Raw genomic sequence first — 26,027 nt, forward strand, 5'->3', positions numbered from 1 at the left:
TCATTTGTAATCTGGTTTTCCAACCTGCTGACTGTTCATGACCACATTGATCTGAAGTAATTCCTAAAGTGAAGTCTTGCAGGTGGCTGTAGGTGTACAAATGTTGAGACATATTTAAACTGTGTAAAGCATTTCTTTTCCTATCTAAGTCAGTAAAGTCCTCTGGGGGATAAAAAGTAATCTCAATTTGTATGGTGCTGTATTTCTTCTCTATCAGTGCTGTAGTTATTTGCAGTTCTGGAGTGTCAGTGGGGTTACACAGTTATGACAGTGCTGTTCTGGTCCTATCAAAGTACTTTTTTTTTTTTTTAAATTATTGTTTTCCATTCCTACTTAGCAGCCATATTAAAAGAATCTGTGTCTCAGATTCACTTTCAGATGCTTTCTCTGCTTCCACAGTGTGAATGTACTCCTGGGCTGTAGATTGGAGAGTTTGCAGGGGCCTCCTGCTGTTTAGATGATGGAGGAGATTTCTTAACATAGCTGTTTCTCAGAGAAGTGCTGAGGGTGATTTACGGCCCATGAAATATTCTCTGAACAGTCGTATAATGTGGGAGGATTATGGTTTTTGACAGACCTGATACTGTGTCAATGAGGTAATGGGGAATTTTCCCGCTGATTGAGGAGAGGAAGCCTTGCATTTCCACTTAAAAGAGAGAAGTCTTCTTCACCAATAATTCACATTTATCATTATTAGCATATCTGTGTTAGTGCTTCATTTTAACAATGACCTGGATGAAGGCATTGAGTGCACCCTTAGCAAGTTTGCAGATGACCCTAAGCTGGGTGGAAGCGTGGATCTGCTGGAGGGTAGGGAGGCTCTGCAAAGGGATCTGAACAGGCTGGACCGATGGGCTGAGACCAACGGCATGAGGTTTAACAAGGCCAAATGCCGGGTCCTGCACTTGGGGCACAACAACCCTATGCAGAGCTACAGACTAGGAGAAGTCTGGCTAGAAAGCTGCCTGGAGGAGAAGAATCTGGGGGTGTTGGTTGACAGCCGACTGAACATGAGCCAGCAGTGTGCCCAGGTGGCCAAGAAGGCCAATGGCATCTTGGCTTGTATCAGAAACAGCGTGGACAGCAGGTCCAGGGAGGTTATTCTCCCTCTGTACTCAGCACTGGTGAGACCGCACCTTGAGTACTGTGTTCAGTTCTGGGCCCCTCACCACAAGAAGGATGTTGAGGCTCTGGAGCGTGTCCAGAGAAGAGGAACAAAGCTGGTGAGGGGGCTGGAGAACAAGTCTTATGAGGAGCGGCTGAGGGAACTGGGGTTGTTTAGCCTGGAGAAGAGGAGGCTGAGGAGAGACCTTATTGCTCTCCACAACTACCTGAAAGGAGGTTGTGGAGAGGAGGGTGTTGGCCTCTTCTCCCAAGTGACAGGGGACAGGACAAGGGGGAATGGCCTTAAGCTTTGCCAAGAGAGGTTCAGGCTTGACATCAGGAAAAAATTTTTCACGGAAAGGGTTGTTGGGCACTGGAATAGGCTGCCCAGGGAGGTGGTTGAGTCGCCTTTCCTGGAGGTGTTTAAGGGACAGGTGGATGAGGTGCTGAGGGGCATGGTTTAGGGAGTGTTAGGAATGTTTACACTCGATGCCCTAGTCGGTCCTTTCCAACTTAGTGATTCTATGATTCTAAGACCCTTTAAAAAAAAAATCGATTTGTCATTGAAGTTCTTGCTTTAATTTTTAAATAACACTTTCCTTAGGAGCAGTCCTATTTTTGAAACATATTTGAGTATAATTCTTAATATGCAGAAATGACGCTCTGAAGGAGTCTGAGTATAAAAGTTAGTATACAAATTATGTTGACCAGTAAGAATAACTAGCGTAACACTTATTCAAATAGACTGTAATATATATATATGTTAGCATTGTTTATACATGAAGCAAAATTTAGCCAGATCCCAGTGTCTGCATTAACAGAGATCCACTGAAGGCAAGAGATTTGGATATATTTGTGTAGCATGAGTATCTACTTCCTTCTATGAATATCTACTTTATAAACTTACAAGGTTGCTCTTTCCAGTTAAAAAAAACAAACACAAACTCATCTCAAAGGCTATGACTGTGGTATTTTTTTTTTTTTTTTTTGTAGTGAATGAGATTAACTTGTTATTGGGAAACATCTTTTAATCTGTGGCTATTTATTTTTCTCTCATGCCAGACCAATATTTTAAAAATGAAAGAAGGACCATATGTAGAGCTAAAATTTAAACCAGAGAGGTACACATCCTTGCAATAGAAAGTTTTTTCCAATGCAGTTAAAGACATTTAGGGGTGCTGATTGATGAGAAGCTCAACATGAGCCAGCAATGTGTGCTTGTAACTCAGAAGGCTAACCGTATCTTGGGCTGCACCAAAAGAAGTGTGGCCAGCAGGTCAAGGGAGGTGATTCTGCCCCTCTGTTGCTCTCTTGTGAGACCTCATCTGGAGTATTGTGTCCAGTTCTGGAATCCTCAACATAAGAAGGATATGGAGCTGTTGGAACGGGTCCAGAGGAGGGCTACAAGGGTGATTAGAAGGCTGGAGCACCTCCCATATGAGGACAGGCTGAGAGAGCTGGGCTTGTTCAGCCTGGAGAAGAGAAGGCTCAGAGGAGGTCTTACAGTAATCTTCCAGTACCTGAAAGGGGCCTACAAGAAAGCTGAGGAGGGGCTGTTCACAAAGGGTTGTAATAATAGGATGAGGGGGAATGGGTATAAACTGGAGAGAGGCAGATTTAGGCTAGGCATAAGGAAGAATTTCTTCACAATGAGATTAGTGAGGCCCTGGCACAAGTTGCCCGGGGAAGTTGTGGATACCCAATCCCTGGAGGTGTTCAAGGACAGGTTGGATGAGGCCTTGAGCAGCCTGATCTAGTGGGAGGCATCCCAGCCCAAGGCAGAGGGGTTGGAACTACATGATTTTTAAGGTCCCTTCCAACTCAAGCTATTCTATGATTCTATGATTCTGTGAGCCGGCAATGCACACTCGCAGCCCAGAAGGCCAACTGTATCCTAGGCTGCATCAAAAGAAGTGTGGCCAGCAGGTCAACAGAGGTGAGACGAAGATTTAGACTAGATATAAGGAGGAAATTCTTCACAATAAGCGAAGGTTGCCCAGGGAAGCTGTGGATGTTCCATCCCTGGAAGTGTTCAAGGCTGGGGCTTTGAACAGCCTGATCTAGTTGTAGGTGTCCCTGCCCATGACAGGGAGGTTGGAATTAGATGATCTTTAAGGTCCCTTCCAACTCAAACCATTCCATGATTCTATGATTCCATGATTCTTTGATTAATTAGGGAGTTAGGTGTGAAAAACTGTTTTTACTGGAGAGAGGCATATAATAATGTGGTCCTCTCTCTCTGAATCAAAAGATGCAAGAATTTCAGATTAATGTGCCTGCTTATTAGTTTGGATTTTGATGGTGAATGACATTTTAAGAGCATGTTTAATTGCTTGCTGCTGTAAGGTTTTAAGAACTCTGTGTGGAATCTAGAGGAAAGAATGGCTTAATGTACTTGTGCAATAACTGGAAGCGAAGAGAAACACAAGTGGAAATGTTCAGAGGGACCTGTCAGTAGAAGTATTTTGCCTGAGCTGAAATCAAAGGCTGTGGAAGTGTTTGCAAGCATGAAGTTTGCATTTCTTACTCTTATACTTTGGGTGGTATCCTCCATGTTTTTCTGTGAAAAAGGCTTGGAGATCCTCCCTGGATGATGTAGTTCTAAAGAATGACAGTACATGGGTTAGCAGTGGAATTAATGGAAAGGAATTAAAGACACCAGATCTTTAGAGAACTGGATACTCTTTATTTCTCTTTTAGATGAAGATCATTGCCGGGATGGAGAGAGTAGATCTTGGCAAATCAGGAAGACATGCTTTTAGAAAATAACACTTTTGTTATTATTTATTTTATGATATCAGTGAGTTGATTAGTTATCCTTTGGTATTCAATACCCTGAAAGCAACAGGACAGGTTATCTGTTCTATGGAGACCTCTAACTTTACTTGTAATTTGATAATCAGACATGTTCCCTCTCTCAACCCTTTCTTCTGTGTTAAGTGCTGCAAAATTCCTATGAGATTTCCTGTCTTCAGAACAATGGAGTTAAGATGGAAGGGTTTATACACCAGTACAGGGAGATTTTTTTTTATTGCCTATTCAATGTGCACTTGCTGCAGAAAGAGTAAAAAACAGAGAGAGAAAATAGGGGACCAAAGTTAATATCATAATTTCTATAGCCTCTCTCTTTCACAGACATTATATGGGACAATCAGGTTCCTAATTACAAGAAATTAACATTAATAGGAGGAGATACTAGGACAGTAAGTTCATGTAGTTCTTAAGGTTGACTCTTCAGGTCAGTAAGTAGAAATAGAACATAAGCAGGGTGATGCCATCCCTTATTTTGGCCATATAACAGAAGATGGAAATCGTATTTATGTTAAGGAAGATATTTGTGGCCAGTAACTTTATAGGAGAGAGAGAGAGAGAAAGAAAGATGCATCTTCAGATGGGATGGTTCATTGCAGTCATGGTACTGTTCTATAAAAAAGTTATGAATATGACACCCTTGATTTCAGTAGAAGCAAAATCAAGCTTTTAAATGGAGGGAAAGGGATGTGTGTGTAAGGGAATACACAGGTGAACAGACCTTTCTTTCAAGCAGTAATTTACATGCACAAACGTAGAAAAAGACAAAAAAAATACAAAGCAAGAAACAGTATCCATGTAATGGTACTTTATTAAAGGAGGGAAATAAAAGACTAAGAGTAATGTCAGTTATCAGAGAAGGGGATGAGATTCAGTGTCAAGATAATAAAAAGCAAACCTAAATCTTCCATCTGGTCATTGTTTTATGCACTGCATCTTTCAAGTATGATTGTTGCATTCTTTCCCTAATATTTATGGAAAATACAAACAGACCTGGCTGCAGGGCTGTAAAAATCTGGATACATAATATAAAACAATCCTGAGTCTACTGTATCAGCAAGATGAAATGTACATGCGCACATGTGATTGCTGGTCTTTTTCTGGTACACATCTCTAGCACTACAGGCATGAGTAGGTATAAGGGCTTCTCAGGTGTATACAGGTTGGCTACATCAAATGCATTCAGAGAAGATGGCTTTAGGGAAAGTGTTTAGTACTGGAGAACAATGTATTTCATTCATGTGAGGAGGAGTAAGACATTCTTTTAATATGTAAAATTAGGAAAATTAATAATTGATGTTAATTAGCTTACACTGGTGGAGAATAATCTCAGCTAACAGAAAAAGAAGACCATGGTGCCAGAGCTGCTGTAGCAGTACTTAGAACACAGATATGAAGGATATGCTGTAGCTGAAACTTGAATGAGGAGTTGCGGTGCAGAGTTCTAGGGCTTTCTTCTTGCAACTGTTATTTCCTTCTTGAAATATTTTAGTGGTAAAAGAGAAAATAAAATAGTTTTACTGGAAAAGTATCCTGTCAGTAATTCATGGTATGAAATAAAAAATAATTTGAAAATAATAATGCTTGAAAAGGAGTTTGAACTTCAATAAGAAAAGCATGAAATATATGGAAGCCAGTAATTATGTGATCATTACATTTATTTATCATCAAAAAATATAATTGAAGCAAGGTGCAATAAGAATTGATCTCAGTTTAAGAGGTTTATTTTATGTCTTTTCTGAATTTAGTTTGGTAGTTCTTTGTAAGGCAAGTGTCTACTCCTAAAGCAGATAATAACTGATTAGATGTCATCTGCAAAACCCCCAGGTAGTCTGGATATGCCAGCACAATGGCAAACCCAGTTTCATCTGTCAGATCTCTCTACAAGCTCTGTCCACGGCCTTAGCCAAATGCATCTTTTAATAAGGATATAAAATGGTGTTCTGTAACTAGTTCAGCCAGGTCCAGCCTTCAGGTCCTCATACACCTATCTCATTCACTTATTCTTAATCCTAGTGCCGGCAAAGTTCTGGCTAATGTCACTGACACTTGGTCAGGCATGCCAGTCTTTCAGACAGGAAGTCTTCTGAGCAGAAGTAATTTCTTACTGTTCCTTCCTACGTCAAATTTGAATCATATTTCCAGTCCAGTTTCACATTTCTTCTCTCATCATATTTCCTCCTAGTCCTATTTTTGTTCCTAACTGAGTGAGTGCTGTCAATATAAAACCTTAGCAGAGGTTGCTTTGCAGGACGTAGCCTCAGCATTAAATCACCAGCTGTCCTGCACTGTGATTGCAACCCTAAATCTGCTGCTTCTGGACAAAGCTTGACAAAGTGTAAACTGTAAACCAAACCAAACTCTGATCTAGTGACTCTGGTATAACAAAACTCTGACCTAGGCTTAGAATTATACTTCCATTAGAAAAGGAGCAGGGTTCTAGCTAGAACTGGGCTTCATATACCACTGGTCTTAGGAGTATGAAAGAAAAAAAAGAAGTAGTGTTCTTTCTTGCTTAGTAATATTGCCATTTCCTCAGCTGGTAATCTGTACTTATACTGTTTTTCTTTTTCTTTCTTGCATTTTACTATATTTTATCTACAGATTTATTTTTCCCACTGAATAACTGCTATTTCATGATTTAGGAAGCTCCAGGTTCGTAAAGGCCACATTCTATACCAGTTTTGAAAGGAAAAGAGTGAAAAATAATTCCTCCTAGTAATTTTATCATTATTTTAGCTCTGTTGTGTATACATTTTATCTTCATTTTTTTTACAAGTTTATTCGGTCTTCAGCTTTGTTTTATTTAAGTATCACTTACCCTTTGAGTATTTACTTAATGCAAGACTGCTTCACATCTTATATCATACAGGATTCTGAATTAATGCTGCTGCCATACTTCAGAACTAACTAGATACATTTTTGTTTCTTAAAAAAAGCTGTCCTGTACTGCTGTTATCTTTTCCCTGACACATTGTGTCAAAAGAAGAAGGATTTTAAAAGAACTCAAACAAACAAAAAAAAAACAAACAAAAGAAAAAAAATAAAACCAAAGTCCCTAAGCTCCAACAAAAAAACCCTCTCTATTCAAATTTTTTGCTTCCTATTTATATGAAGGTACTTCCACACCAAATGGAAATTTTATTTTCTTTATTTGAGTCAGGCAGTCCAAAGGCCCAGCCAAGTCATATGTGATGTGAACTTCAATTACTAGTGTTACAAGAAAAGTAAATAGAGTGAATAAGACATAGCTAGTGGACAGTCATAAGAGATAAGCAGATATTTTACATTGTTTATATACATTTTATTGGGTCATTCGACAAGTGCTCATGTAATTTTGATACCTGGATTTTTTTTAGAGTAATATACATGCAATTAGTTAAAAAAAAAAAGATAAATTTAAGTGAAGCACTGCTTTAATGTTGTTGCTCACTGTATATTTAAACAAATGGCAGGATATATTTAAAAGGTATGGGTGAATGTGATACTCTTCTTGGATTCTAATGAAAACTCTTATCCAAACTGTAAAAGAGAAAAATCTTACAGAATTGTTTGAGAAACATATTGAGTGTGTGCTCAACCTCAACTGACTGGTGTTGTCTGGGGACAAAAAAAACAGCAAAAGTATGCCATGTGAGACCAAACACTGGAGAGGAAATAAAGGTTTTACAGACAAAAATAATTTATTTTTTCTACACAAAGAAAGACTCTGAATTTATACAGATCTTTAGAATAGTTTAATAGACTCAATGGGAACTAGAGTTCATGAACAGTAAATCCTGCTCTCAATGGCAGTTTGATTCCACCATCTTTGTTGGTTTTCTACAAAATTTGTTTTGCTCCTTAAAATGCTTGTGTACCACCTTATTCTTCTAATACTCAGCTTTACAAACAAGGGTATTCATAAATAAGCTAGTGTTATTGAAGGACTATAACACATATCATATGTTTTATATGCTAAATAATATATGGGTAATAACTACTAACAAATTAACTAAATTTTGAATATGTACATGTCAAGTTGAAATATGTATAGAAGATGCATAAATATTTTCACTAAGCTTCTTAGAGTAAACAGTAAATATCTTTTAACTATGTTAATAACAAAATAACAGCTTTCCCTTTACTTTGTGTCTGTAAAAGATAGTATTATAGCTATTGAAAACAATGTAAAGAAAGGATTAGGCTGCAAAATTTCACACCCTTTGACTTTTGTCCCTTTCACAGTGTGTTTTTGTGAGTGCACTCTTGGTTGCTCTTACTCTCCGAAATTTGTCAACCCTTTGTGGCCTAGCTTTTGTACAGTACCTACTGGAACAAAAGAGAGAGATTCACTCTCCTCTGCTCAGTGCATTACCATTTTAAAAAAATAAAAATTCTTCTAACTTTTAGATAGTGTTGAATACTAACTTTTGTATTATGTATTTATAGTCTTACTGCTTCGTGTTCTTAGACAATTTTCCTAAATCCAGGAAGCAATTTTTTATATGACTAAAGTATTTCTTAACTCTCTGCTGTGAAGTTTCTTTCTGTGGGCTATCTGGTGTTATTAAAGAAAAGGTATGAATAAAAACTACCCACTTTTCTTAAAAGGCACTGCAGTTCTTATGAGTCTGTGTGCTGTATGGTAAAAGTGTGGACCACAGAGGATCTGTGAAAAATTATGTCCCATTCCCTAGACAGCTCCCCATTGAATGTGTCCCAGGATTAGGGTCAAAGATGCCTCAAACAACTTGCCTGATGAGTTGACTCTAGGGACAAGGAACACGACTTGGATTCTGTAAAAGGCTGTCAAGTGCAAAATGTTCTTACAGGAAAGATTTGGGCTCAAAGAATAGTTCTTTGTTTCACTTAGAAGTTTCCAAGGGGTCCTAATATATATTGACTTCTTAAATTAACTCAGTAAAATGTTACAGGGCAAGAACAGAAGAGCAATGTTTCAGATGTTATGTTTTCTCTCCTGTGTAATTAAATGTACAGATATTTGTTTTAAGTAGCTGCAATGAAGATCAGTGGAGAAGACTCTTTATGACATTTTTTGACTACTGGACAGACATGCAGAAGACTCAGCTCCTCGCTCACTAAAAACTTTTCAAAAGTGGAAGCTCTGATGGAGATGTAATGAAGAAAGACTTCCTTGCTATACTTTTCTTCTTCGGGTCGAAACTTAAGCGTGTATACTATGGAGGTGGTAAATGAAAAGGACACAGCAGTATTGTAATGATAAGAGAACATGTCGTTACAGCTTGCGCATTGCAGTGGCCAGGGCAGACACAGTGAACTGTGGCACCAGTGTCCAACTCTGTAACCAACAGTACTATTACAGCTCAGGATGCTTTTTGGAGGAAGAAGAAGAAAGTTTCTTAACTTTATATAGATAACCTATTTACTTTCAGTTTGCTGTGGTTAAATCTGTGGTAATATTTAACATCTGAAAGAAGATTTTATTTACAATTTCATAAGAAAATAGTGAAATGAGTTTCTGGGCTCATCAATACTTGCCCCTTTGTCTCCTTTGCAACTCTCTATTCTTATTTGCATTATTTTCTGTCTCCTCTTTTCACCTGTACCTAAGGAAGTGAAATACTCCACTTTCCTTTTTTTTTTTTATTAAACTGAATTATTTGTTTCATTGAAAGGTTGTTATATCAGGTACAAAGTATTTAGGAATTCAGTAATGATGACTCTGCAAGATATACACATCTTGTGTTTGTTTTATTTCAAGTCTCATCATGGAAGTAAGTCTAATGTTAATAAGTTAATACTTGTTAGTATTCACACCACTGCCTGTGAATATGATATCCCGTTGCACTCAGTAGAGAGCTCTGATTTTTGTAAATTCATTAATACTGTGCTAGCTTTGATGAAGAAGGGTAAATCAAACTGGCAGTTATACTCAGAAAAGGTTATTACCATTTGGAAACAAAATATTTTACTAGTGTCAAAGTCTTTTCTCTCTTTTTATGTTGCGTGACCTCTCACCCTAATTATTCTTTTCCCCCTATTTGACTCAACTTGTCATTCCTCAGCAAAGGCCAACATTTCCACCCAGAAATGAATGACACTGAAAATCTCCTGTGGTGGCTCTGGGTATAATAATTTGGAAGATATTTGAGGCACACATTACCATAAAAGCAAAGAGAAAGAAGCCAGTGTGAAGAGATGGAAAAGTAAAGTTGAAAAATATCTAAGATGACATGTTTTCTCATCGTAGCTACCAGTACTGTGCTGTCTGTCAACTGAAGAAATCTCAGAGTCCTGGAAGAAGCACTAATTTAATCCAGTGGTAATTTGTGTGCCACTCAAGATAGGGTCTTTTTTTAACTTGGAGAAATTGCTCTGATTATATAATTGAATGGCAGAATTCATTAGTGGGAAATGCCACCTGTGGAGAAAGATTTGCTCTAAATCCATTTCTACTATGTAGTAGCAGATTAGTGTAGCATAAGTCACTCAAGAAGCCATCATGGAAATTATAGATGGAATAGACCCAATAAACTACGTAATATATCCCCATCAAAGTATGATTGTGCCTTATAATGTGTTTCGTATTGCCAATGCAATTTGAAATGGCTCAGACAATGAGTATCTAGCTGCTTTCTATAACAAATAAATGAAATGACACTATATTGATCATGGATGATGACTGTGGCTGCTAGAAAAGTATTATTAACACTAGCATTAGCTAGTATTTCTTGAATACAGTGAAGTGCAAGATGTTTCTGATATTCTGTATAATGTATTCTGTATGAAAAGGACAAAAAAATATTCACTTCTGAATCTTTTCAGGTCAAGTCTGCAATTTGAAATGTCTTATCTGGAGACAGAGAAGCAGCTGCTTCTACATAAAGCAGTAATGCATTGACTAGAGAATCCAGATAGATAGTTAAATTATGCATATCCCTCCTCTTATTTATCTGAGTCACCCAAAACTCTGGCTAATGGTGATCCCTAGGTGAAATTAGTAAGAGATTGTTTACACAACAATCTGGTGGTTAAAGCACTTGCTTAACAAATGTCAGACAATAAATTTTGCTCAGTTTAAGAATTTTTCCTTATATACCCAGAAAAAGGGAAAATAAGCCAATATAAAAAAAATACAGTGTATTGATTAAGGGCATTTTCCATATCATATTTTGAAATAGAATCACTCCCACTAGAAATGTAGAAGTTGAGGGACAGGAAAGAGAGGTGGCAAAGAGAAATAGGTTTCTGCCCTGATGGCTTGTGTGCTTGCTGGTGAGGGACAAGAACTGGTCATCTAGAACCTTGTCTCTGGGATGTTTTCATATTTCACACCTTTTAGTAGAAGAAATTTCATGGTAACTAATGAGACATCCCATGACTTTGGGTGTCTCTGCAGCTAGAAATATGGATCAGTAGATAAGCTAGATAGTTATGTCACTAAGATGGGTAGCAGCCGTGTCAACTATCAATCAGATCCTATTTGGTTGAGTAGGATCCCACCTAAAATGTGCAGAGAAAGCCTGATTAAAACCAAACCAAATCTATTTACCTCTTTGTTGCTTTGTTGTAAAAAAATTGTTCCTTCTATAAAATTCAATGTATTGATATTTTCAAGCAGTTCAGAGATTCTGAAAAATGTTAAAATAATAATACACATACAGATTTCAGACTTCTTAGTTTTTAAGATATATCAGTAGTTCAATATTCTGGTAATTATGCCCAAATAAAAAGTAGTAGTACTACTGTGGGGCCAATAAAGGGGAGGAGAAAAGAATAGCCATTTAGAGGGGCAATCATTGCAGACACAGATGTGGTTGTTCTGTGAGGTTTCTTTTAAAAGAAAAAAAAAAATCAAGAGAATATATCACCTTTTTCAAGAGCACATGATGATAAGACAGGGTAGGAGTTTTGGCTGTAAAAATTAAAAATAAAATGATGGTAAGAGATTCTTCTGTCCCTAGGCTGGAGTTTATAGTCAGTACGCATGCTATGGATCTTGAGATTCCTGTAATTTATATTTACTTTTATTTTCCTTCATAACATATGCCTTCATAAAGAAATAAGGGTATATAAATGTGAGTTTCTAAATGTGTAATTAATAAGCATTTATAATTTTCTAGTAGCTTGCTTGGGAATGTTCAAACTCACTCTTTCTTCAGCACCATCAGTTAAGGAAAAAAACAAACACAAAAATAAAAAAATATTCTCTAAACTATATTTCTGGCTCATGCAGTTAAAAGAATACTTCTCCAAATGGGAGTATTTTCCATTATGTCTTTCAAATCTACAGACCAAAATGTCAGTTTGCAGAAGCATGAACTACCCTTTTCCGTATCAAGACAAATAAGATAAACCAATCTCACTGTGAAGCAAAGGTTTAATCTGAGAACAAAATGATAAAAATGGCTCCTGTTACTTCTTACGAGGACTGCCACAAAAACCACCTTACTGGACCAGTCTGATGGACAAATCTAATTTACCATCCTGTGTCTAATCGAGCACGTCTGTATCAAGACATTAGTTCTTATGAGGAGCGCATTTTAAAATCAATCTCCTGATTTTACTTTGGTTCATAGCATACCATGATCTTAAAGAGCTCCCACAGGATTCATTAAAGTGAAACTAAACTGGAAGATGGATTTGGGAAGTGCACTTAATGCATGCCAACCACTAATGGGCGTTCACTTCTTTAGGACCAGACTAAAGATAGTACACAGTAAAACCTTGGGAATATGTATCATGCAGTTATTGGGTCCTTGACACTAGCCGCTTTACTCTAGCAGGTATTGTGACCCATCAGGAGCAGACTGAAAATATTAGATATAGCAAATGGTCAATATCCTATTCTCAAAATTAGCTGGTAAGATAGAGCTCTTTACATGCCCTATTTCTTAGGTGTGCTTTGACTTCATAGGTTTCTCCCACCAAATTTCTGAGTGTGCTATGGCTGATTAGGTTCATGATAGTGTCTGTGGTGCTCTCTAAGTCTATGAGATTGACTAGAGTGATTCTCTCCTAGGGAAAAGAATAAAGCAAAGGGAAGACAGATCTCACTTATTTTTCCTACCTCTTCACTAAAAACCATTTGATAAAGAGCTGTATCCTAGAGTTTAATTACTGTTTTTCTGAAATCATTCAGACTGTTAGTGTAGCAATCATTTGATCTTCTCATCCTGAGGAATATAAATGTAACAGTGTGCCAGGAGCTTGGGGAAAAAGACTCCATTCTAGAAGCAGTCATTTTTCCACCCCTAATAATAGTTACTCTGGTCTGTGAAGCCTTTCCTGCCTGCCTCATCCATGGTATTTTAGTAGTTCTACTTTTCAGTCATGCATAGCTTCATATAACTTCAAAGTGATGAAAATATTGCTGCAAGGTACATTACTCCTAGGCAAGTACTGCACCCATTGCTCTGAAAGAGCATTTGAGATGCAGAAAGCTTATCAGCTTGGTCAAATACACTGGAAAAATGACTGGGTGGATTGGCAGACTATGGTGTGTGTAAAAAAATCACCAACCTGCTGTTCCTATTTTTAATGATTGACACAGTAGTTGTACCCCTCTGAAGCTGCTTTGAGCAAATACATGATCATCCTTGAGATTGAGAGAGGACCACCGTTCATGTTATCCAGTCAGTCTTGACCTAGTTGGTATAACTAGCTGGCATGAAAACTGTTAAACAATGTCTCTGAGGGTAAGGTGGTTTCCACAGTAGCGAAGAGATCATAGAAACCATGTGGCATGCATTCAGAAATGTGGAATATGCAGTGCAAGGTAAGACTTGACTGTCTTCTCAAGAATTGAAGAGAGAGTAAAAGTGAGATAGTCTGAAACAGTATTGCCTTTCTCTTTATATTTATGCTTTTATTTATCCTGCTGGATTGAAAGAAATAATCTTTATTAGTGTGCATTCCCTTTGCTTTGCTAAAAATAGTATTTGATAAGGAAAAACATTATTCGAGTGGCATTATTTTGAATATCTTTGGTTAGGAAAAAAAAAAGGAAAAAATTAGTTGTAGAAATATTGTTTTGGTAGTTTTTAAATGAAGCATTTCAACTTCTTCTACACCGCTGTACTTTTCATTTCAAGTGTGACCAAAGTTAAAAAGGAGGCTCAAAAACATTAACTAATCTGACATTAAATGAAACATTAAATAGTCAGTTGAGCAAAACACTTAATTCCACCTGAAACTTTTTTTTTTTTTCATTTGGAATAACATGAAGCTCCTGAGATAGATCTGAAATCCCTGTTTGTAAATTTTCAGGCCTTTTTCAACTTTTCATAAAGCCTTGATTATTTTATCTTAGCACAAAATATGTTGGCAGTTTGGTTTCCAGTATTCTTTAACCAGACTGTAAAACCCATTAGGAGGCCAACTGTATAAGTAATTATTTTTTAACCTTTAACATGTTTCATAAAAGTAGTTATCTCAAGTCATTCTGCTAGTTTCTCTCAGAATCGAGGAAAAATGTGATATATCATACTTCTGTGGTCCTTTAACCTAAGTCCTATAACTTTAAGGTACTAATAATTTAAAACCTGCTGTAAGATAAATAGTATTTGAACATTTTACAGATCACAAAACAGAGGCAAAAGGAAGTAGGAAATACAGTCCTGGAGAGATCAATTGATTTTTTATCTTTGTATAGTGTGAATAGTGTCATTAATTTCTACAGCTTCCCTTTGCACATGAAGAAAAAGTGTATCAGTCTAAAGTTGCAAACTGACACAAAGCAAAGATAGTGATAGTTTCATCATTCGGTTTGTTTTTAAATATTAGATCAAACTGGAAAAAAATTCTTTGTTTTAAATTATGTCACAATGGACAGCTTGGTGGTATGAATCATGAATAAAAAGTCAGGGTCACTCTTTACAGATATCTGTTGAGAAACATAAGAAAAAAAGCTTTGGCAGACATTTGTGTTTAGAATATATTTATTAATTTGTTTATTTTATGAGGTATATAGCCTCCAAACTTCAGAAAAACTTAGTTATGAAAGCATATAGTAATGAGATCCAGTATCAAACAAAGCCAGGCACTTCAAAGGCAATTAGCTTATCTTTTTCACCTAGAGGTGCAAGAAAAATACAGCTGTCAGTCTTAGAATGGCTCATAGTGGTACTGATTTTGAATACTCACTGAATTGTTTTTTGAATATTCACGAAATTTTAAAAGTAAAGGAAAGAGAATTAAAATAATTCAGCTCATTAATTCTGCTGAACTATTTCATAATTTTGTTCTTTTGTTTTCTTTTAAAATGGAAGGCTTTATACTGGAAAATACAGCTTCATTTTACTCATAATAATTTTTATTTGTTTTTGGAAACCACATGGAGACTACAAAGTCCAAATACTGTCTTCAGACACTTGGCAATTTTGATAACTACTGGAAAAATACTATTCTTTATTTTTGTTTTGTCTATGCTAAAAGTTCATATTGCTACTCCAGACTGCTTATGATGATTTCATTCAAATCACTCGAGTTATCAAGAGTCATTGGTGTAATATATACTGTCAGACTACTGGAAAAATCTATGCATTTAATTATGACCAGGTGCTTCAACTCTTTAAAACAGCACAAAATGATGGGCCAAAAATAAACTTCTCTGTCAAATGAAAAACAGAAATCCCACCTTGACATTACCTGAAATTACCTGAAAACATTTTCATTATCCGTATAGAAAATCACTGGGCTGTCTCAAAAGCATCATTAGTTAGTCTAGAAGGGTCTCAATTTTAAGAAGTACTGGATCCCCACCCACCTCAGATGGGTTGTTAAGATTAAACCATTGTCACTCATCCACAAAAAGACTCTTGGAGAGCTTCTGGTTCCCAGAACATGTTACTTAATACATTGGTGTGCAGCAGGACCACCTGGATTAGGCTCTTTCACAAGCAGTATAATCGCTAACAAGATGCTCGTGCTCTGGCAGTAAGCACTTAAAATGGATGTTACAGCTTTGGGCGGTTTCACAGTATAGAAATGGTGCCTTTAAAATTGTGGTATTCACACGCAATATATATGCACACACTCAAATATGTATCTCACTGGGCACGTGTGTGAGTAGATATATAAAAACAAAAAAAGAATCATTAGTGTAAAGTGGGCTCCTCTGGAAAATTTTTCTAGTGTTGCATTAGTCTGATGAGACTGCCTTTTTTATAAAGTGTAAGTCCATTTTAATACTTCAGACACTTTCTAGATTTCAAAACCGTTTGTCTTGTTGAACAGTTGTGACACCAACTCCGGACGCTGGCATCCATCCATGACTCTCTGTTCCCTACATCACTAGAAGGGAACGGTGGGAATGAATGACAGAGAGAGAATGCAAGAAGGTTTCTCATAAGTTCAAAAGACTGGCAAACTTCTGAGGAAATTTGTTCTTTTTCATTTCTGAATTGAAACAAATGGAATTAGCAGTTTTAATGACACTTCTGTTTATTGTTGTTGGATCTTGTTTTGTTTTGCTTAGGTTTTCTTATTACACTTGTTCTGGTAAAAATAAGTAAATAAACGGGTGTCTGAAGACTCCTTGTGCAGTCTTGACTTGCAGTTGTTTAAAATTATATTGCTGAAATAGCAGATGCTGAAGTTTAAACTGTAGTAATTTCTCATTAAAGCTGCCTATGTTTCACCTTCGAGCATAGTAATGGAATAGTTAGAGCTATATTGAGAGCAGTGAAAGAGAATCCAGACCTGGAAGAGACAGTTACCTTCTAGACAGTTACCTTTTAGATGTGATCTGAACACAGAGGGCAGCCCTTTAGTAGTTTTAAAGGAGCTACTCGCATGCTGAGATTAGAATAAAAGATAAAGCAGAGCAAGAGTTTTCACAGACTCTAATGAAAAGCTTACCCATTTGATGTAGTTCCAAAACATTTTCTACCACTCACTTTGAATATTGCGTCTCCCAGCAACTGTCAACAAAAACAGCTCTTCCAGATATGACATCAGTTTCTCAATTGGAAGCTCCTATTTTCAATTACCTAACTTGATGTTAATGGAGATAACAGGAATTGTCTCTGTCTTTGTAAAAAAAAAAGTAAATTCCTCAGCCAAACAAAAGGGAGAGGTCAGTTGTACATATAAAAGGTTGCACCACCCCATCCCCATCCTGCACGTGTTTATTCTTTCCCCATTGTTTCTTCAGTATCAGTTTCTAATGCCTTAGAAAAGGTTTCCTCTTGAAAAATATACCCTTTAAGAAAATATAGCATTTTTTTATGTTTTAAATTTATAAATATTTCTGTACAAAAATATGTCTGTTGATGTGAAAATAACTAATGAAAGGTGACTCAGATGGCTATTCTTGTACTTGACTTTTCTATCATACCTCAGGAATATTTGTATAAATAGAACGATTTTCTAATTATTTTTGTTTTACAGCATGTCCTTAGCTTCAGTATTACCTCCTGTAGAATCTTGTCCACTTCTAATGCAACCAATTGTTTATTCTTTTATTTGTCAAGGTCTGATTAGAGACTATCATAGATTTTCAACATTTTCACTTCTGGATATTAATCTGTTTTAAGTTACAAATTTGCTTTTGGACTCTCTGGGTGTTCTTCAGAGCAAAGCGAAAGAGTATCTGGCTGTCACTTGGGTCTGCTGGAGGCTGAATGGTTTGCCCAGTAGTAGAGGCCAGGTGTAGACCAGCAGCCAAGCGTGTTCCAAGAGTGCTGTTTGGTCAAGGTCATGCAGACTGGTAGGTTTGGGATCATCGAGGAGCAGTTCCCTTCATTTTCCCCTAGTACTTGCTTCTCCCTTCTCCCAGTCACATTTGCAATTGCCTTTTCATTTACCACTTTGAAATACACTATCTTTCTGTTGCTCAAGGTATGTAAGCCTACCTCACTTAATTACTTCCTTAACATTGAAAGGTCTTCAGTTACTCAATTTCTCCTGGTCTTTGAACTAATTCAAATGCTGAGGACAAATACGGTTTAGTCTAACTTTGGTCTACATATATTATGACACTTACCTGTTGCTCTAATGCACAGGAAAAAGCACAATCTGTCCTGGCAGGAGTAGGCATTTTGTTAATTAATTTATTTGTTAATTAGAGCATTTTTACTTTATCAGAGAGCAAAAGCTAGACTTATTTAACTTTTTTTTTTTAATTTTATTTTTTTTATTACCACAGTAACAGCAATTAGAGATCCTGCTGTTCCCTGGATCTTGCTTTCCAGTTACATGGTTTTATTCTTTCAAAGTCTTAGATCAGAACATAAACAAGATGTAATTGGAGGTAGAGAGACAGAGAACCTTCTATTAGCAGAGGTGTACAGTGACAACAAAATAAAATTACACTTTCCAAACTACTTTAAAAATACATCGGAATCAGGTTTTCTGAGACCTATGCTCTTCTCCTGATTGATATGATGAAGTAAGACAGGAGCAGCAGGTCCTGTTAAAGATATATTTTCAAATTATTTTAATGGATACATTCAATCCACATAATTTTAAGCAAGAAATTGCATAAAAATGTAATGGGAACTAAAGCTGTAGGTCAGGGAGAAGCTCTGATAAAAAAGTCTGTGTAGGCTATCATGATCAATATAACCCTAAAGTTCATGGCTCAGGTGACGTTTACAGCAAGCAGTCAAAGGTGCAAAGTTGTACTAAATTGCAATGTAGTTATAGTTGTGAAGGATGACTTCACTGTGAGGTGAACTGTTTTGAAAGTCCAGGACCTAAGTTACAAAGTGCTAATGAGTGCTTTCAGGTTTCTGAATACTAATCTACAAAATCATCAGTACTTCTGTGCCCCAGTTTCTGTTTCTATAAAATGTGATACTGTAGTTTCATTCCTTATAAGTTGGACTGTATGGATCACCGCTGTATTTGGCTGTGCTTTCCAGCATGCCTCAATGTCATTTGAGATCTTGACAGAGTAGGCCACTCTACTACTTGCTACTGCAAGGAATTTTATCAAGCCTGAATTCTGGCCAATCTCAAGGATTGCTTGTTTTAGTAATTTTAAAAGCTACAGTTCCTTCTCATTTTGCTGTAAATGAAGTATCAGAAAAGTGTATTCTTCACTAGGACTGAGGACTCAGTACAGCATCAGTTGGAAATACATTGTTGCACTGTGACTTCAGGACTGTGCCTGAGGTAGAGGTAAACCACCAGTGTCATCTTAGTAACGGCTCCAGGACATTGAGAATCAAAACTTATGTTCTTCCCTTGGTGGACTATGAAAAAAAGTGTCATTTTCTTTTTTTTATGCTACCAAATTAGTTGCTTTTTTTCTCTAAGGAGTGAATCTGGGGACTGGAGTTCAAAACAATAGGCTCTTTTACTCTGTCTCCTTCTAGCAAATGTACTGCAAAGTCAGTGCTTTTAAGACAGGTACTTTTCGTAAGATTCCCATTGTCATAGAAACCAGTGCAAGTGACTATTCAACATAGCAGTGAACAGGATCCTCCTGCACCTCACATCTGCTGCAGATACACTTGCCTCTCCTCGCATCCTAACAGACTACTTATGGTTAACAAGTGATAAATCCTAAAGAAATCTCCCCTTGCACATTTTGTTTATAGTGTAACGCCCAAGTCTTTGAAAGTAATCTCCAGGAAAACAACTATTTTCTCAGTGGCAGACGTCGAGTTGCTGTTCTAGCAGTAATTGCTCTCTCTTCACACATTTGAGAACACATCAACACTGGGTTTTTTTTTTAGTTACCTGCCAAGCCTCTTTACCCAACAGTGATCTTCATATTTATTTTTTACTTCTTTTTAAACTAAATTCCCTTCACCTGTCAACAGATGTTATATTGTTCTTTTAATTGCATCCCACTTAACTGTGAATAATCTCATCTAGTGTTAAGATGCTAGCTTTTTGAATGCATTTCCTCCTTCTTTTTGTAGTATATTTCCTCCTTCTTTTTGAAAAAGCACAAAAAATACTCCGAATCTTCATCTTCCACCGTGTTATTTTCTATATGCTCCTCAGTCTGCTGAAAACGTTATTATCTTTTGCTATTTATCATCCTGAGCAGAGTATAATACACAGGTGTTATGTTTCTAAGCCAAGAAAACACGAAAGAAAAAATAAAATCTGTGATAGAAGGAAACTAGGCTTTTTCTTTGTATAGGAGGAGCAAGTGTAAGCACATCTTATGCAGCAAATTTGGATCAAGAAGACACAATTCTGGAACTCAGTGATAAGCATCTAGAAAACTCAATCCATTTTTGGTGCATAACTGACTTTTTCAGTCTTCTCAAAGACCTTGCTGTTCAAGACCAGATAAAAAATAAATCTGTTCTCACCTTCCCTAGGAAAATATCATTTTTCTGTGTCCAAACTTCTTTTGACTTAACTGCAATATATGAAAGACTTTCAGATAAAGGGCTGTTGGACCAAGGTTTTCAGTAGCAAATTTTGAGATTTTTTTCATTCCTCGGGCACCTTGCCACCAGTAGAGACTGAGAGTAGATATTGGACTGACAAAAACTAGGCTTACCTCCTGATACATACTTCTGATTTTGGGGTAAGTCATTTTCTAAGACTCTCCAGGACTTTTCAAGGCACTGACTATTTCAATTAAAGAAAACTGTAAACTCCATGCTATTAGAAATGCGTAACTGTGAGGGGAAAAATGAGTGCTATCACAATAAATACATACATATGCTGAATCAGTAGTACTGAATTTCTTCATGTTTTTAAAGCTTTGTAGAAAAAAGATCGGATTCAATACTACCTAAGAAACCTGAAGGTGCATAAATCCGTGGGACCTGATGAGGTGCATTCACCAGTCCTGAGGAAACTTGTCGATGAAGTTGATAAGTCACTATCCATTGTATTTGAAAAGTTGTTGTTCTCCAGTGAATATAACCCCTATTTTTCAAAAGGGGGAAAAAGTCCTGGGGAACTACAGGCCAGTCAGTCTCACTTCTGTGCCCGGTAAGATCCATGACTTCAAGCTGTGTGGCTTGGCTGATATGCTGGAGAGAAGAGACCTAACAGGTTTGAGAGATGGGCCCTTGTGAACCTCATGAAGTTCAGCAAGGCCAAGTGCAAGGTCCTGCATGTGGGTCAGGGCAATCTCAAGAACAAATACAGACTGGGCAGAGAAATTTTTTCCTAATATCTAGTCTAAACCTCCTCTGACACAACTTGAGGTCATCTTCTTTTGTCCTATCTCTTGTTACCTCGGAGAAAAGACCACATCTAAGTCATTAAAACCTCCTTTCAGATAGTTGTGAAGGTTGATAAGGTCCCACCTCAGCCTCCTTTTCTCCAGACTAAACAAACACAGTTTCCTCAACTGCTCCTCATTAGACTTCTGTCTCAACTTTCAGCATCTTCGTTGCCCTTCTCTGGACACACTCCAACACCTCAATGTTCTTCTTGTTGTGAGGAGCCCCACACTGGCCACAGGATTTGAGGTGCAGCTTCCCCAGTGCCGTGTACAGGGGGCTGATCACTTCCCTGGTCCTACTGGACTCCCTATTTCTGATACAAGCCAGGAAGCTCTTGGCCTTCTTGGCCACCTGGTCATGCTGCTGGCTTGTATTTAATGGGTTGTCAATAGATATCCCCACGTCCTTTTCTGCCAGGCAGCTTTGCATCCACTCTTCCCCAAGCCTATAGTGTTGCATCGGGTTGTTGTTGTGGCCCAGGTTGTTGTGCCTGTGTGGGACATGGCACTTAGTCTTGTTGAATCCTCATGCAGTTGGCATTGGCCCATCGATCCAGCCGGTACAGATGCATCTGTAGATCCTTCCTATCCTCAAGAAGATCAACACTCTATCACAACTTGGTGTTGTCTGCAAACTTACTGAGGGTGTACTCAATCTCCTCATCCAGGCTGTCGATAAAGATGTGAAACAGCACTTGTCCCAATACTGAGTGCGAGGGAACACCACTTGTGACTGGCTGCCAACTGAATTTAGCTCCATTCGCTACAACTCTCTGGGCCTGGCCATCCATCTTTTTTTTTACCAAGTGAAGAATACATGCATCCAAGCCATAAATAGTTTTACTAAAGTCCAGATAGACAATATCCACACCTTTTCCCTCATTAACTAAGCAGGTCACCCCATCATAGAAGGTGATCAGGTTAGTTGAACAGGACCTGCCTTTCCTAAACCCATGCTGAGTAGGCCTTATCACCTTGTTGTTCTGTATGTGACACACAGTCACATTCAAGATGATCTTCATAACCTTTCCTGGCAGCAAGACCAGACTGACAGGCCTGTAGTTCCCCAGATCCTCTTTCTGGCCCTTTTTGTAGATGGTTGTCACATTTGTTAACCTCTAGTCAACTGCGACCTCCCTAGTTAGCAAGAACTGCCGATAAATGACGTGAAGTGTCTTGGTGAGCATTTGTCCCAGCTCCTTTGCTATCCTACAGTATTGAAGGAATTTGAAACTGAGAATTGCTGAGAAATTGCAGCAGGAGGTATGGGACAGTAATAGCAGTGCTGAAACACATCATTTGTCATATTTTCTCTTTGTGTAGCACTTGCATTGCTTGTGTGTGAACAGATGCCCATGCTCTTCAGCACAAGTTTCCATCAGTTTGGCTGGATTCCATACGAACTTGCAAATTATGTTATTGGAGAGCATTATTCTGTTTTTCTTGGTTATTCATGTGCAGTTTGTTTTCTCAAAGATTCATAGAGATTCCCATGTGCAATCTTCTAGCTAAAATCAAAGACAACCCAAGAATAGTGGAAAGATGCAATAAAGCTTTGCTGAACAGTTCCTGTTCTCACAATTACAGTGCATTTTCTTTAAATGTCTCTCCTGAGACAGCTTGTCCAGGTGCAAGATTGCTGTAGGTTTCTGACTCTCAAAAGTACTGAAAGTCGATACCTCTTTATTATCTTCTGCATCACATTACTCTATCCAGCTATGCCATACAGCTATGCTAACTCCAATCTTCCAAGAAAGAGCAAAGGAAGGAGCTGCCACTTTAACAAGAATGCAAACTAAACAGAGGAAAACACATAGCTTACATTCCCGATGCATTGAAATATTTTTATTATGAATGTTCCGGTGTAAAAAGGTATGTGTAGAGACATCGTGCTTAGTTTATACTATAAGTTAAGAAGTTTAAGTGACCTCTGAAGGCAAACGAAAGGATTTGACACTTTTGTGACAGAACTCATTCTGCTGTAGAAGTCTGTTATAGAGGCCTGAACTATTATGGTGGCAGTATTTACAAGAGAAAGGATTTCCTCTTCCAATGGTATGACTTGACTTTCCTGTGTTGGCCTGACCTTGTGTAGTTTATGAAACTTTTTTAATTCTCTACAAGCGCATTAAGCAGTTTTTAGACACTGTGTTCTGTGTGGAGGTTAAGCTAAGCTTCTTTATTAATGTGAGGCTGAACAACAGTGTAAGATTGTGACTTTTGAATGTTATTTTATATATTTATATTACTTTTTTTTTTCCCCAAGCAAGAGTATCAGAGTTATTCTTCAGCAAATATTAATAGTTATTGTATGTAAATAGTTCATATGCAGTTTGCAAGTAAATGTATGTAAAATATTAGACCTCTCAGCTTCTGCGATGCCTCTTTAAAATAATAATTAAAACATGTTGCAGGTGACTTTTCAGCATGAGTTAGTAATGCAAGTCTGGTGCTATTTTATTATACAGAAACGTTTTTAATAGTATAAATACTTATTTCAAAAGTAGGTAATGTGCATATTTTTTGTACGTCTTCTTTGGATAAATCACTGTATTATTTTTCCAGACTTTTACATTCATGTATCAGTGTCAACATTTCAGGAGAAAAAGGGATATAAATAATCCTCTTTCTTTGCTTCATTACCAGAGTAACCTTCTGTATTACATCTTGCACCTGAGAACAACACAAATATTTGGAGATTGCTTCATGCCTGACCTGAATTTAGGAAATATTCAGGGTCAGACTGTAATCAATAACTATGCAGTTAGCAATTGTTAGAACCCCTAAAATTCCCCTATTTGGGTTGTAACAGCAATATAAAAAGCTTCATAATTTCCTTGCACTTTTGTCTGGAAACAAGCCAACACAGGTCTACTAATTGCAAGATAAGATTAGTTTTATCTTCTTTTATGAAGAGGCTTGTGCCCATAGAAGTCTGAAAAAAATGGGATACCTGATCATAGAACTAGCAAAATGCTGTGTATCAATAAAGATAAAGTAGAAACAACAATTTTGAAATAGCTAATAAAAATCTTTATTTTTTGAATGAACGGAAAAAAAAAGATTAACTAAAACTGGAATATATGCTTAGAATGGCTATTGCAATTTTAATGTCATTCAAGGTAAATTTATGATCCTAGCTTAGTGCAGTAAAATGTAGGTTAATCAGGGATGAATCTCTAGATATTATCTTGGGATAAAAAAGAGATGTATAGTTGACAAAGAACAATACAAAATGCATGTTATCAGTTCATCAGTGTCTTTAGGCAGCATATTAGAATCTATCTGTCTGTCTGTCTGTCTGTCTGTCTATCACAGCAATGAATTTCTGTAACAGCCTCCAGCTAATAATAGTGGGGACAAACAGCTCATTTAACTTTAATGCCTATGCTACCATGGAAGACCTAGATACTCTGGGAGGTCCCTGCAAATGTTCTCTGTTAAAGAGGGCATGCTTTGGCCAGTATACTAATGAGCCATCCTGCATTTATGAAGAAAGTACAGTACACTCAAACTAGCATGACTACCGTCAATAAATGTTTTGATTATAATTTCATTAAGAGCATTAAGGACAAATTTATACTATGAGCAATGACTTTACTTCTGGACAATCTCAAAGAGGATCAAACTCTTAAATGGCATGAACATTCTGCCAGCCTGTGATATTCTGAGGGCTGTAACTTGCTCAAAAATGTGGTAGAAACAGAGAGTCTTCATGAAGGAACAGAAATGATCCAGAAGAAAGATCCCTTACTTATATCAATTATTTTTTGCATGACAGGAGCGAGCCAAAAGAAACAGAGAGGCTTATAAATCAGCCAGAAATGCAATGAACTCCACCCCACTCTAAAGGGGTACAAGAGACACCAGGAGATTTTAAAAGAACAGCCCTGGAAGGAAGGGTCCATCTACAAGAAAATATAAAAAGGAAAAAAAAAATTAAATGGTCTAAAAGTGTGATTTAAATTACATTCGTTAAACAGCATAAAGTATTATGTTAATACTCTCCCTCAAAATTAAAGTTACCTGAATCTTATATAACGTAACCTACTTCCAAGTTAAATCAAGATAAACTGAATTAAGATTATTTTAATACTGAACCAAAGTGTTTACACAGATATATAATAAGGTACAAGTAGTCTAATTAATTTGGATTAATTTTCTGAAGTATGTTGACTCACAACGTCTAAGAACTGAGTGTGTTTTACAAGATGCGTACAACTAAAATTTTCTTGCTAATATTATCTTTAACCACCTTCACTCTCACTGTACTCAGAACATAAGCCCAATATCTCATCAAAGACAAGATAGAGTAGGGCAGCAGTAATCTAGAAAAAAAAAAAAGTGGGTTTTTTTCTAAAAAAAAAAAAAAATAGAAAAAGAGAAAAGCCAGAACAGCATTTGAAAACTGAGGTAGAAAATAGAGGGAAAAGGGACATTAGGGTCCAATACACTCCAAGACAGTCACAAAAAGAAAAGCAGACAGTTATTAGAAAGATGAAAAAAAAAAAAGATTGGATCAGTTAAGAATTGTCAGTCTCAGGCAGTTAGTTTTTCCCCAATGGTGTATGGAAAGATGGGTGTGAACCTCAAAGAACATGTCGTACAGTGATCAATATAAATAGATACTTCCCATTCATCTTAGCGGCAGCTACATGCAGTCCTGAAGGATAGAACAACTCTCTTAATCTTGTCCTGATATTAATAGCCTATTAAGATCATATTATGAAAGCCCTTCTAGCTGATATCAATGCCAGCAGGAAACTGTCATTATGAATTGTTTTAAAACATTACAGTAGGATTTTGAATTAGAGTTATGAATTTTATTATGTAAGAGAACTCATTCTGATCTCTTCTAAAACTTCTTTTATCACTAAATACTGTATTAAATTAGTGAGACTAGTAGTCTCAAATTATTGTATAATTTGGGCTTGTGAGATTAGTGTTATGTGTTTATATTATTCCTCCTCAAGACAGTCCATTATTTCTGATTAATTTT

The sequence above is a fragment of the Cuculus canorus genome, chromosome 5 (assembly GCF_017976375.1).
Source record: "Cuculus canorus isolate bCucCan1 chromosome 5, bCucCan1.pri, whole genome shotgun sequence".
NCBI lineage: Eukaryota > Metazoa > Chordata > Aves > Cuculiformes > Cuculidae > Cuculus > Cuculus canorus.